This window comes from Macrotis lagotis, chromosome 4 (genome assembly GCF_037893015.1).
Source record: "Macrotis lagotis isolate mMagLag1 chromosome 4, bilby.v1.9.chrom.fasta, whole genome shotgun sequence".
NCBI classification, from domain to species: domain Eukaryota; kingdom Metazoa; phylum Chordata; class Mammalia; order Peramelemorphia; family Peramelidae; genus Macrotis; species Macrotis lagotis.
Genome location: NC_133661.1, coordinates 146,384,743 through 146,398,271, shown reverse-complemented (window position 1 = coordinate 146,398,271; position 13,529 = coordinate 146,384,743).

Here is a 13,529-nt window from a genome sequence, read left to right as displayed (position 1 = left end):
ATGCATATATATTGTGATATACACACATGTGTGTTGGTTTTTATGGATATATGTGTATTAATCTATACAAAATATTATATTTGGTTGGGTTTGTCCATTATCAAAGAAGATAAAACTACAATACTGTGTTAGAGACAAGTTACAACGTGTCTGACTCTGCCTGATCAGGACAATACAGATTGGATACAACAATCCATGTGAACACCTGGGATGAGTACTCTAAATTTATGTATGTCGCATTTCCTTTGAGCTGCTTCCATTCTGCCTTGCTCATAGAGTACAGCATCCTATCTCAAACCTCATACCTGTATGCCTGTTGCTTCTATCAATGTTTTATAAATTCCTTGAGGAATGAACTCTTTCTTGGTTTGTCTTTGTGTCAGATCTAAGATTCAAACCTATATCCATACCTGACAAAAAATGCAATGATTTTCCTACAATTTCCTACTGTCTCAGGGGGATGCAGAAAAGGAAGTTGAGAAAGTAAACAACTTTGTGACAGTTTTGCCTGGGGCTGAGCCTCTCTCTCTTCCTTATTTCTAGCTCTGACCGAACTCAAATGATTGAATCAGTGAGTTCCATAGGACAAAGAAGTATTGTTTTAGTCTAAAATCTGACAAAGAAGACCTGTCACTGCCTGACAAACACAGTGATTTAAACTCTACCCTCTTAGTTTGGCATAATTTCTTTGGGGGTAATAAATTAGGATAAGCAATTTATATAGGATTTAGCAGGTTTCACTTGGTTAAAAATTGAAGATCTGATTTCATTACCTTATTGAATTATCTTGTTTACTCTCTTCTTTTGTTGGATTTGTCTTCAAATTGAAATTGTTGATTTGGGAAGGAAAACAATGTTTATCTTCACTCCCACATTAATGACTCTAAGGCCTCCAGGATCGGGAAATCATGAGAAAGGTAATGCTACCTAATCTATAGGTTTATTTTCCAGTGGAAATGATGATAATGATGATGATGTTTGTCCTTCATTCTTAAAGATCATGACTTTAAGGGAGGTGATGCCATGACAAGCATGTCAATTTGATTTGAGTAAGGGGATGCTATGCTTGGTCACCAGCCTCACATTCTTCTCCAAGGCCATCTGGGTTCAGTGGCCAGATATGAATCAGTATGACTACATATGGTCCTAGATGTGAGGCAATTAGGGTTAAGTGACTTGTCCATGGTCACAGAAGTAATAAGTGTCAAGTGTCTGAGGTAGATTTGAACTCCAGTTCTCCTGACTCCAAGGTCTGTGCTCTATTCACTGCACCACCCAGTTACCCTCTAATGGAAAAAAGAATTAGAAAGAATATAAGTTCCAAACCAGAAACTCCTCTAGGGCAATAGGTCTCAAGACCACAGCTGTCAACTCTAACTTAGTAAACTGAGGCTTCTTCAGGTTCCAGCAATAGGTTAATAGGAACTGGATTGGACTCAGGCAAAACTGTTAGCCTCAACTGTTTGTCTTGCATTAGACTCTGAATATGTCATCACCCAGGACTTATGACCCCTACATAAGAGGCCTTATGAAACTTGCCCCAGTGCTATATATGATTTAATATTGACCTATCTCTCATGCTGTTGAAACTTAGGTTGCATTGAATCTTGCTGTCTTCCAGGGTATCAAAGTCCTCACCTAGACCATACTCTTTCCTCAATGATTTGTCTTAGATTCCCTAGCTCCTCTCAAGCTTCAACTCATGTCCACTGCTATGGACAACGTTTTCCTGATTTCCCTAGTTGTTAGAACTCTTACCTTCTTTAAGTTATTATGTTTAGAGTTGCCTGCCTACTCTATCAGTATAGAAAGAGTCCTGAATATAATATCAGAGGACCTGGGTTCTACTCCTTCCTTTGTCATTTGCAATCTGTAGGACCTTGGGAAAGTTGTTTGCCCTCTTTGGGCCTTAGTTCTCCCATCTATAAAAACGAGAGGTTGAACTAAATGGTATCTGAAACCTTTGGTAGCTCTAAATCTGTAATTCTGTAAGTGAAAATTGTGATTTCTGTTGTCTTCCTCAGTAGAATGCAAGTTGAGGCTGACAGGGTTGGGTTTTGTTTTTCTGTCTCTTAAGCATCATCTACCATGGTGCCTTGAACATAGGATAGTTAATATATATGGTTTGCTAATCAACTGATCAACTAATGTTCTAATGATGTTCTAATAAGGTCCTCTTCAAAATAACAGATATATATTTTTGACCTTCAGAAAATAATGAACTAGAGACAATATTCCACCTCTTCATTAACCAAACTATTTCCATCTCGAAGACTAATAATTATTTCCCATGATAAAAGGGGAAAAAAGAAGTCTTCACAATAGCCTCCTTGTGGGGGAGAGATTTAATGGGGAAAGGTCTGATCCTAGGGAGCACATCAAACCCATAGATCCTTTCCCACTGACAAGTGAGTCCGCATTCCCATGCTAAACTTTTCTTCAAGCTTTGTTTTTTTCTTCAAGCTTTGTTTTTTTCTTCACCATGTTCTTTACCTCATATTATCCCTTCAAAATTTTGGTTGATAAAGAACTAGGATGTGACTTCTCTCAGGGATATTTTCAATTTTGTAGGGAGTTTCCCAATATATTCCAAGTTCATAAGATCCAAAGGAATGACTCTCCAATGGTTAAATCTTAGACAATATGGAAAATGTTAGGGAGGTAAAAATTCTAATCATTCCATCTCAGGAAGAGGAGGAAGAATCCATACTACCCTAGCCTGGGTTTGGTTGGTGAGATGGTCTTGGTGCCTGAAAATACAAATTCTCCAAATTTCAGGTTATTATGACCTCTGTGGGACTGGATCTTTCACAGGCTCCAAGGATATGAATTCAAGTTGGAGCTTGATCACTATTTGAATTAATGATCTTGAATGAAGCATTTCAATTCTCTGGATCTTGGCCTAATAATTGGTTTCCTCCTACTTTGAAATTATATGGTAAATTTTTTGTCCTATTTTTTTTCACTAGATTAATTTGCCGCTTTCTATTTGCTTATCAATGCAGATAAGTTCCTTTGGTTTGGTTTATATATGCACACAAATAACCTGAAGACCAATCCTACAAAAGCCTCCCTGTGATCCTAGGGAAGCATATGAAAATTCAGTGGTTGTCTTGGCAGATGGCAGGGGGAAAGAGGAATTGACACTTGTAAAACTGTCATTATAACTCATTGTGCTTGCCCTGAGCCCTTGGTGTCCCTGGGACCTCTTGGATTCCTTCCCCCAAAAGAGAGAATACAGAAACTTACAGTTAAGATATTTTATAGAAGGAAAAAAATCTGATCTGGTGTATCATTTCATAACTTGTACCTCATGCTGGGGGCAAAGGTAAGAGAGTCTTTAGCACGATTCAAATTCAATTCAATGCACATTAGTGTCTATTACTCATAGACTCCCTTTTTAGATCCCTCACTCCCCAAAGTGAATTTTTTGAATCAAAGCCCAATCCTCCTCATATTTTCCTGATTGGCAAAAAGCATTTGTTAAGTACTGTTCCAAACACTGGGTTAAGCACTAAGTAATAAAAATGAAGTAAAGACACACACACACACACACACACACACACACACACACACACAGACACACATATAGAGACAGACAGACAGAGACAGAGAGACAGAGAGAGTTCTGGTCTATAAGAAGTGTATATACTAATAGAAGATATAAAAAGGAGCTGAAGAATGGGAGTGGGAAGGGGAGAAAGTCCCTAGAAAGTACCCACATAAAAGGAGCATGATGATGAAGTGCATAGGGTTAGAAGCACAGTTGGGTGGAGAATGAAATATGGGTGACTATCCCAAAAATGGAGTCCCTGAAAGCTATTCACCTTTTGTGGAAGGAAGTCAACATGGTAAAGTGATGTTCTAGGCTGACAAGACTCTATATCTTGAGAGAAATTTCAGAGTGATGGAAGCAAAATCTATAACATCAGAAGCACAGTTGTTTCTTGTCCTTCATTATTGAAGAAGACCAAAAGTGGCATCACTATGTTTGAGACAAATTACAGTATGTCTGACTGTTGCTGATCAGACCAATATGAGCTCAGAATGGTCTATCATAGGTCAAGCACAAATAGTCCATGTGAACACCTGGGGTGCTTACTCTAAACTTATGTAACACAGCTGGGAGGGGAATGAAGCATAACTGACATGGGACCATGTATAAAATAAAGACCTCAGAAGCAACTCATTAATAGAAGGGGACTGATGTGGTAGCGAGTAGGAAGATACCAGGTGCTTAGTTCCAGGGTTAGAAGGCACCCGAGTCAGTGGAATTCAGGCAGTATCATTTAGCACACAAACATTTTCTCCCATGCTTTCTAAGCTCCTTTATTTAACCAGAACATTTTCTTAACATAAATATTTGCTTTCCACACCTATATCTTTCTTCACATTCTCAGGTTAGTTGTCTCTTAAATTTCAAAGACTAAACCTAGAAGGTTTGCCTTCATTTGCCTTCATTCTACACATGAAGAAGCTGAACTAATAGAATTTAAATGACTTGCCCGAGTTTACATAGGGATGACAGCAAACACTTGCTTTCCCTGCTAAAGCTCTGAGTGAACATTTCTTGTTTTCCATGGTTTCTAAAATTCAGTAAAAGTAAGATTATGAGGACCTATATTGTCATAATAAAGGCTCAGACTTCACCTAGCACAATTCTGGGCATTCTCAATCCATGCAAAATGGGCTCTCTAAGACTAAGTTCTAAATAGCTCCCTTCACTATGTCTTTGTTCATGACTAACATGGTCCATGGGAGAACAGAGGACAGTGTGGTAAGAGTAGATATGACTAAACTAAGCAATGGCAGACCATGTGTGCCTGAGATTCTCAACTTCTGGAATGTAAACAAAGTTATTCACAGGTTGATCATTTCTCTTTCTTCTTCCCCTATGAATATTATAGTTGAGCAGAGAGTTAACTCTTCCCAAAAGACACCAGAGAGGAAAGTATCAGAACCTTGAAATATTGTGTTGTGAAATGTGCTCTTATCAGACTCAGAACAGATTTAATTTTGATCTGTGACTGACTGCTGGGCTCCAAGATGTATCAAAGATAGACACAGTAGGACTGAGACTTGTTAAAAAATTTGGCATTATGCAAGTTGCAAAATTATCCCTCCCATTTAACCCAGTGATGCTGTGACTATATATTCCAGGACGTCATTGATAGGAACACAAGACCTATCTCTATAAAACTATTCATGGCAGCACTATTTGCAAATAGCAGCAAAAGGGTAAAAGTGAACAATATGCCTAATGATTAAGAAGTTGCTGGATAAATTGTGGCACATGAATATTCTGGGACGTTGTACTGCAAGGAACAATGAACACAAAGAATCCAATGAAACATTGGATAAATTTTATGGATTGGTACACAAGAATACTTTCCACACCAACAAAAGAAGATGTGCACTGGCAAACATACATCTACATAATTTTTTATGTGATTTTGCTTAGATATATTGAGGGAATACTCTAAACAATTGAAGAAAAAATTCACTGAAGGAAAAACATGCAACTATTTCTTGGGTAGGGAAGACTGAGGTCTGTTAATACAACTGAATCTAGTGGCCTATGGTAAAAGAAATTACAGATTAAGACTCATAGAAGCCTGCTTCTAATCCCAAATTCTACTACTAATGATCTATGTGCCTATACATAAGTCATACAAGATAATACTTGAATTGTCCTATTTGAAGGTTTTTTTTTAAAAGATTGGTTTAATTATGGTCAATTAAAAAATTCTTTGTTTAGATTTTCCTTGAGATTTCAGAAATTTTCATGCTTCTCTATGGTCTTTAGATCCTGGCTTAATTGATAAGAGCTTTTCCTGCTCTCATCCCTAGATGGTAGGTTGCCTGAGTAATTTATGATACTATCCTTTATCAACCCCTAGTGCAATGGTTTTGATATTCAGGTTTATTATATCTTAGCTAACTCATATTAAAATTACACATTTATGTTTAAGTTCAAAAAGATTAGCCAGAAAGGATTCTTGCACTTTAGATTATGAAAACTAATACTATTAAGTATTACAAATCAAGATAAAAACAGAAGCCTTTGAACATACTATTCCCCTAATGACACAAAAGGTAGTCCCATTGGGATTAAGAAGTCCTGGACTGCATTTCTATGTTGTTCCCAACTAATACAATATAGCTACAGATCAGAGATTTAGCATGTCTTAGATGTCAGCTAGTTCAACTTTCTTATTTTATAGATGAGAAAGCTGAGGCCCAGAAAGGTGGACTTCTCCAATATCGCACTTCTAGGAAATATTAAAGGCACCATTTGTCAAACTTCCTCAGACTTGGAGGTTCTAAGTATGGTGAAATATGGCAATAAAACCATGATTTTTGAATAGGATTTTGCAGAAATGAGAAGCATGGGATATGAAATGGAAAGAGATGGAAATGAATTGTGTTAAAAAGTGAGGGACAAGAGAGCTCCATTGAGCAGTTGACTTCCTTACTGGACCTATTGATGTTTCAGTTCAATTCAATCAATAAATATTTATTAAGTAATCATTAGTTGCCAGGCACTATTGGATGATAGGAATACAGAGATAAAAATAAAACAATCCATACCTTCAAAGAATTCATATTCCTTTAGGGAGAGAGGGGACTATGTGTATACTGATACACAGAACAATTCTAATCCCAAACATGCACATTCCATTCTTTAAATATAGGAGCAGCACCCAAGAAAATTGAATGGAGATGAGATGGATAGGACAGAAATTTTCCATGTATTCTGATTCAAGGATTCTGGACTACAATAGTATGAAGAGAAAGTGTCCTTGCCTCCTTTTAGGGAAGAAATCTGAAGAGACTCAAAAAGAATGCAGGTAGAAAGTGAGACAAAACAACTTCTGGAAAAAAAGGCAGCACATGGGGAGAGGAGAGAAGAGAGAGTTAAACCACCATTATTAATGCTGCCCCAATCTGGTTTAACGCTGGGGAAAAACTAGCTGAAAGATTCAGGGCCCCCAGGAACCAATGAGTGATAATAGGGACTGTCTCTGATATTGAGAATCAAACTGGTAAAAATTCTACTTTCCCATTCCTTACCTTACTCTGAAATATTCCCAATTCCTTTTATCCTTTCTTAAAAATTTATTCACAGGGTAGCTAGGTGGCATAGTGAATAGAGCACTGGCCCTGGAGTCAGGAGGACCTGAGTTCAAATCCAAGCTTAGGCACTTAATAATTACCTAGCTGTGTGACCTTGGGCAAGTCACAACCCCATTGCCTAGCAAAAAAAAATCATTCACTTTCTGTATCTTTGTTCAGTGTGTATGGCTTAAGAGTAGGGAAGGAGGGGTTAAAAATTACTGAGCAAGAATCTATCACCTAAACACAGAGTGAGAGATTCTGTTTCTAAGCAATGGGATTTTCCCCAGATAGGTACTTGAATCAGTTAGAAAGAAAAGATTTTTAATGCATATTATTATAGCTTCCTCAAAGCAGAGAAAGGCAGCTATGTGGTGATGTGGAGTGCCAGACCTGGAGTCAGGAAGACATTTTTGTAAGTTCAAATGTGGTCTCAGATACTTACTAATTCTGAGACTTTGGGCAAGCCATTTAATCCTATTTGCCTCATCTGTAAAATGAGAAGGAAATTGCAAACCACATCAATATTTTTGTCAAAAAAATCAAACTGGATCATGACAAGTCAGAAATCATTGAAAATGACTGAAGAACAATAGCAATAAAGCAGAGCAAAGATCCACTCATAGGATTATAGATTTAAGAATCAAAGGGGGCCTTTAAAGCCATTTAGTCTTTCATTTGACAGATGAGGAAACTGAGGCCAGAGTGATTAAATTGCTTGCCTAAAGAATTACACAGATAGTAAAGAACAGGGTTGGGATATGAACTCAAGTCTTCTGACACCAAATTCAGTAACATATACCCTAGATAGTATGAGCATCATAAAGGATGCTGTTAAAGAGATATATCACCAGAAAAGAACATAGGCTGATCATGGAAGGGAATAACAATTCATGTAGTGCCTACTGCATGCTAATCATTTTACAACTATCTCATCTGATTCTCATAATAACCCTTTGAGATAGGTGTTATAATCATGCCCATTCTACAGTTAAGGAAACTGAGGCAGTCTTTTTCCTAAATCTGGGTTTGCCCAAGATCACAGAACTACCAGGTGTCTGAGATTGGATCTGAACTCAGGTCTCCCTGATTTCAAGCCCAGAATTTTATCCATTGTGCAATCTAGCTGCCACCCTACAAGAATATAAAAACACAATATAAAGTCAATGAACTTCGTTGGAATCTATACAGCACAGTGTCAAGAGTTTTAGAGGAAGGGCCTGTTAACCTGTGAGATGGACCCCTATGAGGACTGATAAGAGAATATGGTCCAGAGTTGTCCAGATGTCAGGAAATCTGGAAAGATTTGGTCATAAAGTACAATTTAAAAGATTTATTATTGTATTCTATTTACTAGTATTTTTACTGGACAATTTCATGAATGAATATTATAACTTTCTTTTTAAGTTTGATGCAGTCAACAAAACCTCTATTAAATATCTATTGTAGGTTAGACACTATCTAAATGCTGAATATATATAAAGGAGCCAATCCTCCCCAAACACCCCCCAACCCCCACCCATAAAAAAACAAAAAACGATAGTCTAATGGATCAGACAACATACAAACAACTATACCCAAACAAGATATAGATAGGATAAGTTGGAAATAATCAACAATGGGACAGCACAAGTATTATAGAGAAATCAGGAAAGGCTTCTTCTAGAAGGTAGGGTTTTAGTTGGGACTTGAATAAAGTCAGAGAGGACAGCAGAGGGAAGCCTGAAAGACTCCTTTAGCTTCTCTTAATTCTTTACCAGTATTGAAAAGCAGTGATAGGCAAGACTTGGAAATATTCTCTCTCCAGAGTTTCTTTCAAACTTTTAACCCTATTTCTTTAAGGAACCTTAATCCTGAGAAGAGAAATCTGACACTTTGGTCTTCTGCAAACCTAGGCTAACAATACTTATATTTTTGTTTTCTTTTTTTACATCATCTTTATTCAAATATTTCCTTCCCTATTCCCCCTACCCAGCAAACTATATCCTGTAGATTAGAACAGAAATTTTGCAAAACCAAACAATATCAAATATGTCTGATAATGCATATCTAGCCTTATATTATACACTCACTTCTAAAATGAAGGAAGAGAGCTACATTATTCTCCATATCAAGGACTACATTTGACCATTATAATTACACAGCATCCAGTGTCATGATTTTCTTATTTCTTATTACATTATTGCAATCATAGTCCTGCTTCTGGTTCAAGCAAGTTTTCCCATACTTTTCTCCTTATTTCTTCCAGGGAAGCAATATTTTCTTATATTCATATGCCAAATTCATATGCCACAATTCCCATGCTAACATTTCTAACATGGATTTGTAGAATAAACAAAAATTCCCTTCACTCCTGCTTCTCATTTCAATCAAGAGTCACAAGTTGTTTAAATTTGGCATGGATGATGATTTTTCTGCTTTCAGAGCAGCCAAATTGTCTTTGAGAACAAAGCCACCATTAATACCCACACCTTAGTTAATGTATCTTCTTCCCTCACCTTTTGAAACCAGTCTATTCCTATCTCTTCTGTACCTGAGACCCGGGACAAAGCCAGGCTTTGACAGATATTATAAAAGCAAACCATGCTCTGTGCTTCAGAGATGAAAGTGGGTTATGGGTATTTAGCAGAAAGGGAAACAAAATGGGGAAGTTCAGCATGACTAGAATTTCTACATTCCAAACAGAAGACCAAGGGGTCCATAGATCATGGTTTTTGTGCCTTATTGCCCACATTGAGTGGCAGTTATTTTTGTTGTTATTGAGTCATTTTCAGTCATGTCTGAATCTCCATGACCACATTTGGAGTTTTCTGGGCAGAGATACTGGAGTGGTTTGCCATTTTCTTCTCTAGTTCATTTTACAGATGAGGAAACTGAGGCAAATAGGGATTAAGCAACTTGCCCAGGGTTACATAGCTGGAAAGTTTCTGAGGTCAGATTTGAACTGAGGAAGATGAATCTTCCTGATTCCACAACCAGCACTCTATCTACTATGTCACCTAGTTGCTCCAATCAGAAGGTCAGTGCTCCCTAAGTCATGCTTTAAGACTCAAGTGAAGGGCAGGTACAGTGGAAAGAGCACTGGCCTTGGAGTCAGTAGGACCTGAATTCAAATCTGGCCTCAGACACTTAATAATTAACTTAGTTGTATGACCTTGGGCAAGTCACAACCCCATAGCATTCCAAAAACTAAAAAAAACTCAAGTGAAGGCAATAATTGTAAGACTCACTGAAATCTGAATGCCCCAATTAATTTGAGGGGGATTGCTTATGATTATCTTGTCCTTTTTATGATGTTTACATGTTTGATATTCAGAATTTTATAACTGCAAGTTCCATATTTTCTTTGGGGAATGGAAAGGAATGTATATTCCCTGCTAAAAAAAATAAAGCTGGAATTGGACATAACACAATATTCCCCATTGTCACCATCCTAGAATCTCCATAAAGTAAAAGAGCCCCCTAATCCATGTCAGACATGGGGCTTATCTTATATAAATGAAGAAAGTTTGGAAAACCATCTTGGGAGCTGCCACATTTGGATGTATATTTAGGGGGATACAATATCCTTCTTCAGCAACCAGGTTTCTTGAGTCCTTGGACAAGAAAATCTGTACAGAACATCTTTGAATAAATCTCATTTGGACATAGAAATTTTATGAATGGGTTTTCTCTTTTTCCCTTTCCTCAGTGGAGAAATGAATAGTCTTCTCATTTTACATGACCTAAAACTCACATAGAAAGCCCTAAAACACTTTTCAGCACCTACTCTAATTCATCACTATAACAAAATTACAAGAGTGCCCTCATTTTGCTTCCACTTGTTAGGTTAGCAATTCTAGGTAGCCTATCAGTTTGGTCTCAGTCTTAACTCTCCAGTGGTTCTCTCTTCCTGAGTTGGAGCTGGCTTGTTGACTCCCTTATATACACACTTCAACAGATCAGAGTAGAGTTCCCAGAAGGACAGACAATCACAGCCAAGACTTCTTGTCTACTATTTACTCAGATGATCCTAGGCAGTCATTCTGGTAGGTGGGATATTGTTAATATTCACCTAGATAGTATAATGGTTAGAGTATTAGACTAGGCGTCAGGAAGACCTGAGGCCTCAGACACTTGATGACTGTGAGTAACTGAGTAAGTTGTTTCCTTCAGTCCTCACCTGTAAAACAGAGATAACCATAATATTAACCTTCCAGAGTTGTTTTAAGGTTCAAGTGAGCTAATATTTATAAAGCCTGGTCCATAATTAGTGCTTAATAAATTCTCATTCCCTCCCTTCATCCCTATCCACAGAGGTGCTTCCCAATTTCACAAATCAGTAATGTAATATTAACTTTTTTCTTTTCATTTATTTGTCTTTAATGTTAATTTAAAAAAATTGCAAATTCTCTTGATTGCCTCCCTCTGGACCACCACCCATTTAGAAGGCAAAAACATTGATATGATATCAATTATACATTTTTATGTATATATTCATGCAAAACATTATTCTGCATTAGCCATGTTGCACAAAAAGGCTAAGAAGAAAACAAAAGGAAAGTAAAAAATATGTTTCAATCTATACTCAATGTTCATCTCTCTCTCTGGAGGTAGATAATATTTTTTCATTTTGAAATTATCTTGGTGTTGATCAGAGTAGCTAAATCTTTCAAAGTTGTTAGTAATACAATATTGCTGTTACTGTTTACAATATTTTTCTTGCTTCTACTCACTTCAATTTGCATCAATGCATATAAATCTTCCCAGTTTTTCAGCAACCATCCTGCTTATTGCACAGTAACATTCCATCACAATAATATAGGATAAGTTGTTCAATCATTCTCTAATTAATGTGCATTCCATCAATTTTCAGTTATTTGAACACCAATTTTATATTGCTATTATTTTTTCCAATTACATATAAAGATAGTTTTCAATATCCTCTTTAGTAAAATTTTCTCCTTCCTTCCCTTCTCTTCCCCCCACCAAGACTGCAAGCAATCTGAAATAGGTTATACACTCACAACATTTGCAATCAAACTTATTTCCGTGTTTGTCTTGCTGTGAAAGAAGAATCAGAACAAAAGGGAAAAACCATGAGAAAACAAAAACAAATAAGAAAAAGCAAAAATAGTATGCATTCAGACTCTATAGCTCCTTCTCAGGATGTGGATAACATTTGTCATCACAAGTCTTTCAGAATTGTCTTTGATAAATAATTGTACTGCTAAGAAGATCCAAGTCTGTCATCACACAATATTGCTATTACTGTGTACAATAACCTCCTGTTTGCTCACTACGCATAGCATCAATTCATGTAAGGCTTTCCAGGTTTTTCTGTAATCTGCCTGAACAGGCAATTTTCTTTTCTTTTTTTTTTTAAAGATTTCATTTATTTCGAGTTTTACAATCTCCCCCAAATAATCTTACTTCCCGCCCCCACCCCCCACAGAAGGCAATTTGTCATTTTTTACATTGCTTCCATGGTATACTTGATCCAAATTGAATGTGATGAGAGAGAAATCATACCCTTCAGGAAGAAACATAAGGTATAAGAGACAGCAAATTCAGACAATAAGATATCAGTTCTGAACAGGCAATTTTCAAAGGAATAAATCTAACCTATAAAAGACCATATACTAAACATAAAAGACCATATATTAAACATAAAACATTTCCTAAATTGGGGGAGGGAAGCAAGCTTAATTGCAACAATAGTATATTCAGCAGAAGGAAAAAAGCAGGAACAATGAAAACTTCACAGTTCACCTATAATCCTAGTTTACCCTAAGGATTACTGAAAACCTGGTTTGCCTAAATTTTCCTAGGCAATTGCTAGCTATTTATCTTTAATGTTAATTTAAAAAAAATTTCAGTTGCAAATTCTGACTCTTTCTGCTTGTCCACCACCCATTTAGAAGATTATACCCTTGCAGGATGCATGTACACTAATACCAATAAACCCAGAGACTGGAAATTCCCACCACTCTTTCCCCCTTCCCCTTCTCCTTCCCTCCCCCACTTTTTGCAGGATAGCACTGAATAAGCCCCTTCTGTCCTTGTCCCTCTTTCCTCACACTTTAGTAGGTAACTTTGAAAATATTGTCATTCCACCCATCTCAAAAATACTACTAGATTCCTTTATGAATGCCAGGACAGTTTTCCCTTGGTGCCAGGCCTCTTCTTTATCTAAAACTCTGTATAAATTTGAATGGTTCTAGGCCTTTGACTGGCTTGTGAAAGACAGTGGATGGTTTCCACTTCTGGAAGCTATGCTACTTCTGTCCTCAGTCAAGACCAATTGAGGTCACACATCTACACTGCTATTTATTAGAATCTGTCCTCTTTATTACTTTTATGTTTAGTATATGGTCTTTTATAGGTTAGGTTTATTCCTTTGAAAAATTGCCTGTTCAGAACTGATATCTTAT